This window comes from Pinus tabuliformis, chromosome 3_2 (genome assembly GCF_031772625.1).
Source record: "Pinus tabuliformis cultivar Carrire ecotype Pingquan chromosome 3_2, CPIR1, whole genome shotgun sequence".
Lineage (NCBI taxonomy): Eukaryota > Viridiplantae > Streptophyta > Pinopsida > Pinales > Pinaceae > Pinus > Pinus tabuliformis.
In genome coordinates, this window is record NC_142302.1 from 350,311,191 (window position 1) to 350,324,892 (window position 13,702).

A 13,702-nucleotide genomic window follows, 5' to 3' on the forward strand; every position below is an offset into this window, starting at 1 on the left:
CAAAAGATCATGGAGTAGTATAAAATCAAGCATCGAAATTCTACTCCATATCATCCACAAGCCAATGGAAAAGTGGAATCTACCAACATATTTCTTGAAATAATTCTTACCAAAACTGTGCATTTTCATAGAAAGGATTGGGTAGAAAATCTTGCAGAAGCTTTATGAGCATACCAAACTACATGGAGGAATACAACTGGACATACTCCTTATGAGCCTGTTTATGGAAAACAAGTCTTGCTTCCAATTAAATTCCAAGTAGAGACCTTAAGAATAATAACTAAATTGGGCCTTGATTTATCAGAAGCTCAAAAACAACGATTGGCATAATTGAATGAGCTAGATGAGATCCGAAAATATGATATTTAAAGAACCAACATAGTTCAGCAACAAAGATCTAAGTGGAATGAAAAATTCATCAAAGCTAAAAATTCCAAGAAATGTGATTGGGCCCTTCTTCTTTATTCCAAATTCAAATATTTTCAAGTAAAATTTCAAACTCATTGGCTTGGTCCTTATGAGATTGATACTATTTTTTATAATGGACCAGTCAAAATCAAAACTATTGATGATGAATAATCACTTTCCTTGCTAATGGTCATAGATTAAGGCTGTATAATAAACCACTAACAAGGGAAGATTTTGTCCAATATTTGCAAGAGAATTATAAATTTAAGTTGATCAAGGAAGGAGATTCTTCTCCTCACTCTCCAACTTCACTGTAAATTTTTTCAAATAAACGAATAAATATATATATATATATATATATATATATATATATATATATATATATATATATATATATATATATATCTATGAAAACCAAATTTGTTTGCATGTTTATACAGAAAATCTTAATGCAAAACCAAGATCTTTTAGCAATTTAGATTTTCAAAAATTCCCTTTTTTTGTCCCTATTTCCTTCTATCCTTCTTTTCTTTCAATAAATTTTCAGGCAGTCAACTGTATTCATGGAGTCAGTATTTTCACTGATCATTCATAGAAATAATGGCAACAATAAAGAAGTATTTTTCAGAGAAAGAAAGTATGAAATATGACAAGTAGGAAAAACATAATTCCTATCATTTTGCAGCTCATTTACAGTTCTGCAACCAGGTTCAAATTCTACAACAAGAAGAACATCAAAGGAAACATGGAAGTAAAGGTATGTAAGAATGTGAAAGTTGTACTTCATATGAGAACATATATTTTAATATGGATGATTATATTAATAAGTTTAAACCCTTATATATTTTCCATCACATTCATAACTGTTATACCATATCTCCTCATCATTACATCGCTAGTCACATCAAATCCAATTGGAATTAAAACACGACACCGGTCATTTGAAATCGGTTCTAGGAATTGCAAAGTACAATATGGATGCAACACTACCTCTCCCATCAGTTCCTTATTTTTCCATCATTTAACCCTCTATCATATCCATTATGCTCATTCCTAATTCGCATTTCATTCATTTCCTTTTAAAAAAATTGTCATTATCCCCAATCGAAGGAAACAATCAAGGCCAAGACTTGTCCTCACCATGGGAATTCTTGTTCGTGCTAAACCAAATGGAGTAAACTTTCTCTAATCATATCCAAGGATGAAATATGAATTGCAATAGGTGGGATGGCTCCAGTTTTTCGAAAAATTAAATGGGTATGAAGCAGAAGTTACCAATGCCTTTGCCCGAGCATTTGATGGAGTGTAAGCAGAGATAGGAGACATAAAGCTCATCCTCACTGAATCTATTATGGAAGAAGAAACAAGAATACCAAGGAATGGGGAAAGCTAGTTTAAAAATAGAAGAATTAAAGATACTGACTAGGTCCATTTCCTCAAAGAACCAGGTACGAATTTATCCATTTTAAAAAAGGGTATTCTAGTTACTGCATTAAAAGGATAATGGAGAAACCTCTTGCTCATTATTCAAAATTTTTTACCATTTGAAGGAAGATTTTGGACAATGTTTTTCTACCATGCAAGAAATATGATGCATTTTATTGATGGAAATGAGATTAATTTGCCTTACTTTCTACTTCAAAGTTTAAAGAAAATGGCATTTAGCATACAAAGAGAGTCTAGGTCCATTGATAACTCTCTTTACCATAATGGAATCATCAATATTATTGTAGAAACACATTTAGAAGCTAAAGGATATAGTTGGAAATATTTATTAGTGAGAAACCATTTTGTAGAAGCTCCAGAGGAAGAAACCAATGATAGGGTTAAAATAAGCTGAAGAAAATCAAACCCTAACCCTAGAAAGGAGAAAGTTGAAGAATAAATTCAAGAGAAGAATGTAACTGAAACACCAGGAGATCCATTTGAAGATGATACCCACTATCTTAGTATCTTGAGAAAATTAAATAGAACAATAACAAACAAGACCTTAGAAGAAAGAAAGCCAACCCAAGCTAGAAATTACCCGAGGAAAAAGAGAAAATAGGGGATAATAAAACAATAAGGCAGGATTTTAGGAGCTCAAAAATAAAATTAATTAGAAGCAAAAGGATTTATAAAATGCCAAATAATCAGTCACCAAAATGATATATCTTGAAGATGAAGGGTTTAATACACCACCTCATACAATCAGTCCAACAAGACAAACTCTATAAATTGATCCAGTTCAACAAGAAATTTATGATTATGTGTAATCTCTAGAGCAAAAGGCACATAAAAAAGAAAAATATTTTCAATTTGAAATGGGTGAAACTTCAACAACAAATCAAAATGTAGAATAGGAACACAATATTGAAGAAAATCTAAAGAAAGACATTTATGAGTTGGAAATTATGAACACTTGATTCAGGAAAGAGAAGCAACTAAGGTTCAAAATGAGATACTCATAACTCAAAATGACAATATACTTCTACACCTCTATCATTGCTACAAAAAGAATAAGAAACTTAAAGTTCAAAACAAGTTGCTTAAAATCAGGGTCATAGGATTACAAGGTAGAATTCTAATGAAGAAATCAAGGACCATGTTTGGCATTAAAAATAATAACGAGAGTACTAGCTTGTATGTACTTTCACAGGCCTCATAGATCATTCACTAAAGGAGGAAGGAAGAACCAATTTTTCAAATTTTGGTGCATGAGGAGATGCAAAACGTTTGGTGTGGGAGAATGTTGAAGCTTAGAATTGTTTCTTTTTTACTATCTTTTTTTCCATCTCATTTCACCTTTTTGTCAATATTCTATAACAAACTCAACATATTTGAGGTCAAGTTCAACTTATACAAAGGTATTAATCATTCATATTTAAATTCTCAGTTTCTTAGTGAATTATAACAAAAAGTATTTTTACAACAACTGAATCATGAGTATTCTGCAACTGATATTTGTTTCCACAGAATAATCCATTGTTAGACATGTTGCAACACTATAGTAAAGGGAAAAGGACTACCAAAACGGGACAAATTGATTTCAGATGGATAACCACCTACTAGCATCGCTTGGAAAGCTACACGATTAAGAAATATTGAAGTCAAAGGAAAAGTTAAACCTGGAAACTGCGTGTAGCGATCAAACATAGGTAGCAGAGAAATAACAAACATCAAGCAAGTGAGATTGAATATTAGATCACCTATCAAGATTATAGATAGAAATAAAATCTCCTATGACTTTCTTTTTCAATATCAAGCCATAAAGAGATTGAACTCTAAGTTAAAACGATCTTGTATGTGTCTAAATGATTCATAGCATATCAGCTTAAAACTCTTTCAAGTCATTTTATAATTTGTATAAATTTTGTAAGCGAGATGAGAAACATAAGGTTTTTATTGTTAATTTTATAACTCTTTTGTGGAGAAGATTGATGAAACTCTGTTTCATAATATAAAGAACTGTTATTTCCAATATGTGCGTGAAGATCCTGTGATCACTAATCAACCTGCACTCGTGGGAGGGCCCCTTGCAAGCTGTGGGGTATTATTCATAGTTTTGTTTTATTTCAAGTATTATCATTTCTTTCAAGATTTTTTTTTTTCATTTTAGTTACATTTATAATTATTTTCATTTGGTTGTAGAGTACTCATAAACATAAAAGCATTAAAAATATTTCAATTTTTGAATGCATCTTCTTTCCAACACTTAATCATTTCGTAGCTTAAATTGATTTCTTAATTGTTGATGAAACACTCTTTAGAAGATAAATACACACAAAAGTAATCATTCTCAAGTTGTAAAGATTTTCATTTCATTTTCTGCAAGTATATCCTTTTATGGAAATTCCTCTTTCATGCAATTAATCTAGAATTTCTTTGTTACAATTGAGCATAAGAGTTTCCTTCTGTAAGATAGCGTGGAATTCTTTGAATTTTGCAAAATATAGTTAGATTGTTTCTTTCTTAAAATTCGGCTTTTCAACATTTTACTTTCATACAATTAGAGGAATGTTTTGAATTATGCAACTTAAGATATACTTTCAATTTCTGCAAAGAAGTGGTTTTCAACTTGGTTAATTAGGATTTAATATAACTTTAGATTGAAATAAAATGTGTGTAATTACTCTCCAATTTGTGTCCATAATTAGAACTGGTTTCATTTCTAGAATCATTAGTTCACAAGAAGAATCCTAGCATATATATTGCACATACATTTCACAAGTACATGAATCATGGTTGACAATTAATGAAGGAAATTAGGAAAAATTAATTTACTAAACATTCATCAATGTATTTTACTCATCCGTGTTGTCATCATTACTTTTATCCCGATCTCCACCTCCATTCCTTTGCCACACTTAATAAACTACATGTCGATCCAATATTTATTTCTAATCAAGCACATCATACCTCTATGACATCCACCATGCCATGTTTTCATCTATGCCATCACCACACACTACTGAACATACATATTATGAACTCCATTCTCCTTCATCCTCTCCTTATCCCCTATGAACAATTTGGGCTCAAAAAACCAAAGAAAAATAAGATATTGCACCTACATGATTTCCTATAGGAAATACTAAATATGTGCAAAAATGCTACAATAAGGACCAGTTTTCACTCAAATCAATTTATTTATCAATAAAAAGTGTCACCATGATCAAAGGGACCCCTAACAACAATAAAAATTAGGATTCATGATCTTCTATAGGATTCGCTCTACACTTATAAAAGCCATACCCTCACTACACACTACCAAACATGTCTAGTCCATACCCCCTCATCCTCTCCTTAACCCCTGTGAATAATTTGGGGCTCAAAAACCCAAAGAAAAAGGAAGAAATTGTACCTGCATGATTTCCTAAAGTGTGCAAAGATGCTACAACAAGAACAAAATTTCACTAAAATCATTTTATTTATCAAGAAAAATTGTCACCATGATCAAAGGGACCTTCAACAACAGATTTTTTTTAGGATCCTTTATCCTCTATAGGATCCCCTATGCACCTATAGGATCCCCTACAGCCAAAAATTCCATAGAAGTAGCAAAATTTCATCATTAACCACTTTCAATTTCTACCCCAACATTCCAAGAACAAAGCACCCCATATAAGTATGACCTATTCAAGGAAACTGTTCTTTTATAACTTGCATGTAAATCATTTTATATGTTTGAAAAATATAAAAAATAAATAAATAAAAAGTGTAGGTCCTCCACTTAATATTATCAAAGAAATACCCAATGGAAACATGTGTAAGCAAGAAAGGATATGACAAGATGTCACAACCTCATAATCAATGAAGTAACCACCACTTCACCCAGCTATACTAGAAGAAGGATGAGTGTAGTTAGAAAAGATTAGATCACATTAGAGAATTAAATAAAACATGCTATTGAAATGACTCCACCATGATGATGTCATTGGGTGACAACTCGAAAATCAAATCACCACTTTTCAAGAGAACAATCAGTAAAACAATAAACCCCCATGCAAAAGATAATCTTGTCCCAACACTAACTCCTAGCTCACAAGAAACATGCAATAAGTTTTTCTCTTCTACATTAATCTCACAAAACTATAGGATAATGACACGATGATAGTAAAAAATAATGCATAGAGCACTATATGATAACAACATGGAAGTAGGTTTCTCTCTCAATCTAGTCTCTAATTTTGAATTCTTCGTGTCTCTGGTTTGATAAATCAATTAGCCAATATTGAAACTCTCCAAAATCTTTTTATTTCATGTCCTCCATCAAGTTTTTGAATTAAAAATCCTTGTTGTATATAAATGGAATATCCCTTGAAAAAGGAAACCCTTTATCCCAACTCATTTACAAGAACCCTCTATGACATCATCTTTCCTATAGCAAAATATATCCTACATAATTAGACAATATGGGAGAAGGGTTCAATAAGAGAGAATTTATAAATCCCTTGATTGTCTACGAGAGCCTAGAGGTAGTTAAAACATTTCAAAGAATCCACTTGAAAGAGTACTTTAATATACTGAGAGGACATAGCAATGAAATTACCAAAAAAAATTCCATGAAATTCCAAAATATTAGAGAGAATGAATATATTATTGTAGTTAGAGGATTTAAAAGTTTTGTAAATCAAGAAATCATTAGCAGGGTACTATTGATGCTATGAGCAACACCCTCCAAATAATTTCCTACATGTGAATTCTGGAGGCTACTAAGGATATAATGATATATTTCCTTCATTATCAATAAATGTTATGCTAAGTGTTTAAGTATTCTTCTTGGTTTTTGAGTGTCAAACACATTTTCATACACATGTTCAGTTCATAACAAGTTCATGAGCACATTATTTTATGCAATCCTGAACAAGAATAACACAATCTATCAAGAAATTGCTTGTGCAATGTTCAATCTCTGTTGATAGTGAGTGTGCACTTTCAGTTGATAGTCTCTCACTTTTGATTGTGATTGTACTTCTATTCCGGTGAGTTTTTCCAACTATTTCTTTTGTGCACCTTCACTTTTGCAAATATCACTTTCATGTTTACGACTATAACTTTTAATTTCCTTCACTTTAATAAGTGTCATTTTCATGTTATCTTCACTCTGGCATGTGTCAATTTCAATGTCGTTTGCATTTCACAAGTGCCGTTTTCACTTTTCTATTACCATCACAAATGTCGTATTTTGGCATGGGAAGTGTCACATATCGCATAAGTGTAGTTATGGTTGATTTCAAGGGATAAATTTGGTTCCAATGAGTCTTGTTTATAGTATAGACATGTGTTACACTCATTCCCAAAGTTTTATGCACTGTTGCACACAAGTTTTGTCAATGTCATTGCAAATTGAATCTTAATTGTCACACTTGGACGAAGTTGTCATATTGCCATCGCATTGAGGGGATTATGTTGTTCATGTGTTTTGAGTGATCAATGTTGTGTAATTGATTATTATAAGTGTGTGATATTTTAAAATTCTTTTCCTTATTCACTTTGAACTCATGGATCTCGCACTTAGCCAAATTTTTAAAACTTCTTACCCGAGCAGCAGTCCTTCACTTAGCCCTCCCGAACTGCACACTACGCAGTCTTGGCCCTTGCCTCTTAGAACTGTGCAATGTGTAGTTCCTACCTCCATCAACTACATATATGTAGTCTTAGTGCTCAATCCTAACCCTTGAGCTCCACAACTACACAGCCAAGCCTTCCACTCAGCTTCCTCTGCACACTACACACTCTCAAGGCTCAAGCTTCCAACCTAACTCCTTAATCTATGAAATTATGAAATCCTCGGGCCTCTCTCTCTCTCTCCAGAACTATGCAATGGGAAACTTCAAGCCTCAAGCTTAAATCCCTAAGCTCCTCAAATATGTAGTCACCTTGCCCCTAACAGCCTGAGTTGGCAACTACGTAATCCTTGAGTTGGTCTCTCAGCCTAGTACCTGGTTCCAGCTCAGTCTGTGATTTCATTAAGCATGTAGACTAGAAATTTTTTAGACTAATGTCATCTTGTCATGGGTGGATTTTAGTTGCAAGTATTATATCTTGTTATGACAAGATGGTGATGAAGGAGATGAAGAAGGAGACCCTACTAGAAGAAACCTTTGTAGCTACAAAGACAAAGTTGCTCATTGAAGAGAAGAGACACTAGTTTCTGATAGAAGACCAAAGATTAGGATCATATGAAAACTCCATATCAATCATCCCTTCGATAATTAATACAAATCACATGCAAAATATATCATGAATATGTAAATAAAGTAGAAAAAGGAGCAACTTGGCAATGCCACACCATTAATGAAATTCCATGCCATCATTATCAAGAGTCATCTCAAGAGTTACTTGTGTCATAGTGTCTTGTTGCATCATTTATATAATGTAATTATGTAATTCTCCAAAATGATAGAATGTAAAATATGTGGAGGACCAAGGGTCCCATGTGGAATATGAAGAGTCACTATTGAGTTCTAAAGTCATATAGAAGCTCAAAGGTCATGTAAGAATTTGAAAAGTCATTGTAGAAGCTTAAGAGTCATCAGGGAGGTCAAGAGTCACATGGGAGGTGAAGGGTCACCGAATTTGTTATAAATACACCCTCATAAGTCAATCAAAAGGACATTTTGGGACTTGTACTTTGACCTTGGCTTCTCTAGTTTGGAATAGGAGAGAATATCTTTCTTTGGAGAGCAAGTGGTGATTTAATGTTCCACTATTAGGCCTAGTGTGGCAACATTGTACTGGTATATCTTGGCACTTCCACTTAATTTATGAAGCTCAATGAGCCAACACATTTTCATGCATGTATTATGAATATTGTAGGAATATTCTTTAGATGTTTGTGGTATGTGTTTCATTCATCTGTACTAAGGAAATTGAACTATTTCGGTGGCTTTGGTACTTATCTTATTGAAGGCATGTTATATTTAGTTTTATGATTGTGGTTGGCTTGTGAACTACTTTGTATACTAACTTGTGATCCTCTTATGCTCTTAAGTGTCTCTTTTAGGATGGTACTATTAATTTTCTTGATGAGGCTCACTCTCTTTCTACTTGTCGTGAAAGTACCTTTTATACATCACAATTGTCTTCCTCACAGTGTCAACTTACTTGCTTGTTTTAAAGAGTGTTTGTATGACCTCTAATGTTAATAATTGTAGCTAAGGAAAATACCTAAGAACAATGGAAACCTATCATATTTTTGGTTGGGGCTCCTACTCCAAATGGTGGAAAGTCTAATTGGGACTTCACATTAGGGAGAGCCCCTTGGTTGACAAATTTTCAACACTGTCAACAATTGGCGCTAGAAGGAGGGCAAGATGACAAGTTGTGCTCATTGATTCTATTTTAGTCTTTGATCTTAAATGGCTCTTTCCCAAATCATAATTGTTAGGTTCCTATACCAATATGAATCATAATTTATGAATGGTTGAGATTAAACCTATAATATGTACATACCTTTGCTTTCTGCAAATGTTTTCCATATTCAAAAAATCAAAAAAATTTAAAAATGTAAAGAGGGTATGTCCTAAAAGAAAGATCAAAGGACAAAAAGAAGGAAAAAGGTAAAAAAGGATGAAAAATGAACCCCAAAAAGAAAAACACGATGAAAGTGTGCAAGTCCAAATGCCACTACCATTTATTTTTTATGCATAATAATGATTGTGTGCAACTTGTTATTTATGTCACAATCCATGGTAACCAAACAATTTAACCTTGGCTATTCCATCTTTTGAATTTCACGTTGATAGATAGAGAATAAAGATCTGACCAAACAGTGTAATCTTGGCAGATAAGTAGATAGGTAGAGTGAATAAAAGGAGCTCAACCGTTTAATCTGAGCCCTTGGATTTAAAAATTATAGACTTAGATATATTTCTATTTTAAAAGAAAAGAAAAATGTTTTGATAAAAGGTTTGCTAGCTTAAGTGCACACTAATAAAGAGTAGAAAAAATGGTAGGATGAGTAGATGGGTAAGTAGTTGAATGGTTGCAGAATTATGATGAATGGTTAGTTAAAAATCATATCATGTACTTCATCATCAAGTTACTAAAGTATGGATGATAATTGAGCATCTACACAAAGTCAAATGGTTAATTTCCCCATTCATTTCACCCTTAATTTTACTAATTTCCCATAAGCAAAGTCAAAAGTACCCAAAATCTCAAGTCAAAGGGGCTCAGAGCATTTCTCTGACTTCTGGAGGGACTGGACCCTCGGCTTGATGACTTATACGTTCCAAGTACTAAAAGGCCCCTCAAAAACATTTACCCCTTTCAATTCACTCATTTTCCCTAAAGAACCCCATTTCCCTAAGGATAAAACCTTAGAAAAGTAATCGTCCCCAAGCAAACCTCGCTTTCCACAAAAACCCACAAATGCGCATTTAGCCTAAACTATAATATTTCATGTGAAAAGTAAATAAGTTTCAAAACTCATTATACTTAGCGCACTCCATTTTTCCACCTTCATTTCATATTTACTTCTAACATTAGTTATATATTAATTCCCTCAAAAATACCCCTTTCCCGTATATTTTATTAAAAATCCCATATATTATTATCTCTCCCTGAGGTTTGAAATATAAACCTTATTATTAAACTAAATAAAGGGATTAATTAAGTAAATCAGTGAATAATTAATAACCATGACCCACCGTCGTATGAAGAAATTAATTAATCAGTCAGTGGTTAATTAATAATCTTTCCCCGCAAATCAAATCACTCCCAATGTCATTAAGCCTCCCTAATACACGATTAATTAATCCTTCTGCTCATTAAAACCCCATCGGGCCCCTCCATTAAACCTCACATTAAATCAATGCCTGATCACCATGCGATCTGACCCCTTTAGATCCAACAGCTGACGCTCATATCGGACGGCCCCTGAAGGCCGACCTTTACCCACCCAATGTGAGAAGATTCACTATTCACTCCACTGCTACGTGGCACCCGATGAATGGAATCGGGCGGCCTCTGCTCAAAACCACTTTCTCCCAAAAGCGGTGCGATGGATTCCACTTACCACCTCTGCTACATGCCAAAATGTCATGTCCCCCGATTGGCGTGAACTGTCATTTTCCCAATGTACCCACCAAAGTCATTGTCTTTATGAATACAACCTAAAAACTTAGATTTTTTCGTTTTATTGCGTAAAAAGAAACTTCTGACCTCCATGCAAATACAGACTATGTGCAACCGTCAACCTGTTGCCAATCGCCAACTCACTGAACCTGTTGAACTCCAGACCACCTTGCAAGTCCCGTGTGCTTCTAGAAGATAGTGCACAGTCACCATTACTCCATCCGAAAGCTAAAACCAGGTATTTATCCCAATTCACTGAGAAACCCTGTTTTCTTACCAAACCTGAACTAAATTGCTTCAATTCCTAAGTGATTTAGTAAGAAAATTGCCTAGAGACTCCAAAATACCTGAATTGCACCAATTTATCCCATAAATTCACTGTAAATCCTTTGACCCCGTCCTTGAATCCACAAAAATCAAGGATGGACACCTCAATTTCATTGAACATCATGCCCATTATGACCCCTCATAGAAATTTAGACCATCTCCCACTTGCAGACAAAGATTTCCAGATTAAAGATACCTTTGTCTCAAAATCCCCTTTGAAACTATTCTGCAAGTACAGAGACCAGTACCTGAACCATGAAGACTACATTGGACTTTGGGAATCAGGTTTACCCAAGTACCAATTCCCTAGAGTTCATATCTTCCTAGAGATTGTACATTACTACCACATGAACTATGATCCCATCCAAAGGGCAGTGAGAACCCCTGACCAGTCTGTTCTATTTACCATCACTACTGAATCTATTAACGAAATGCTACAATTACAACCAAGCCAAAGTCTGACTCCTCTTTCCATTGGAGATATGTTGAACAGATACCCTACCCTTTCTTCAATCAGACTTGCTTTGTTGTACCAGACCTTCATCAGAGAAGAACAATACACCCCAAAGGACTCTCCCCCTTATCTATGGACTATATTCTTCAACCTTGGCCAAGACATCATAGACATCATATCTAGTGTGCTAGGTTACACCATAAGTGAATTTTTTGATGAAATCATAATATCCTTCATGTCCATCTACTCTCCTCGCCAACCACCAACCATCATGTTTGACTATGCAAAGTTTATCGCTGACAAAATGCATGATCAATTCATTAGATTAGAAAATGAAATAGGGTTTAAGTATTCCTCAGTTCTGTATCATTTATTCTTGTATTATCAAGCTGATAGATTTCCAATTTCCCTCCAAAAGCTTGATACCAAAGGCAACCCCAGATCAGTGATATTCTGGACTTCATTAATCCATCAGTTTGACTCTCAGTATTCTTATACCGACTTCATAGATCTCTTTGTGTATCCTGTGACAACTATGCTGCTAGGAAGCCCTCCCCCAAGAATCAGTGTAGACATCAGGAGGGTCCTACAGTTGTCTAAGCAGTATAAAGTGGGGGATTGGTACTTGTACCAAAACGACACTGAAATCAGAATCTATGGATGTGAGCTGGCTCCCGACAAACTGCCTAGATACCTCCCTATGAGACTATTTTCTTTGGAGTACTACAGATAAATGATCAACTCAGATGAGGTGCACTTTGTCAAAGCCAAGAAGAAAGCATAGCTTAGAATAAAAGATCAACTGGGCCCATTTATTTGTAACAGTAGGGACGCAGGGAGAGTAGCAGAAGAGATTCTCCAAAGACTGAGACTAAAACAAAGCTTCATTTGGATATATGATCCTTGTGATTTCATTTGTAATATGAGACAGAAGAATAAATTATCTCCTTACATCCATCATAGAATCCCTGAAATTGAACAATATGCAAATCAATATGAATGGAGGGAAAATACTTTGGTAGATCAGGATAGTGCAAAAACTGCTGTCAACAATTTATTGATTGATTTAGATAAAAGACTTGATGAGGATTTGTTTGTATAGGTGCCTGAAGAAAATCAATCACAAATACCCAGTGAACACACAATAGAACAACCAGACCCCTTTGAGCAACTAGGTCAATCAGAGAAGCAACCTTCTGAGCAACCAGAATCATCAAAGCATTCAGAGAGGACAGAGTAGCCAGAGGAATCTGAACAGCCTAGAATTTCAGAAGAGTTTGCTCCACCTAAGAAAATCATGAGCAACCCTCCCATTTTGCAGACTCCTCTGAATGAGGAGAGGAACCCAAAAAGAGATAGAGAGGAGGCCACCCCCTCTAATAGACCTATTGCCCAGACCTATGTCAAGAGGCAAAGGCTAAACCCATTTTCAGAGCAGGAATACACTGAGGAAATAACAGGAATAGTAGGATAAGAAAGTAGACATACCACTCCTTCGGGAGGGACACAAGAACCTTTCACCTCACAAGCTCAAATGTTGGAAAGGCAACAGAGTCTGGAAGTATCCTCCTTTAGGGCTCCTACTGGGCAGAGTTAAGATATCGAGGAAAAATACAAGGAAATCAAGGCAAGGAATGAAAGGTTAAAAGCCCAAAGTTATGCTCATTACCTCAAAATGGCCCCAACAAATCAAACAAGGCTAATGTCAGCCTTTGACATTAAAGAAGGTAAAATGCAGATGAGCTTTCTAAAGCCAACGACACAAAAACCTAGATCAATGGAAGACTATTTGAAAACATATTTTGAAGTCTTGGCCAAAGAAATTCATCCCATTGATCAAATAGAGCTTCATAAACATACTGGTGAAATGTTTTATTCAACATTGACCAGCAAGGTAATCACAGCCCACCATCTCCAGAGTTCACTGAATAACATGTTAGCACAATTCCA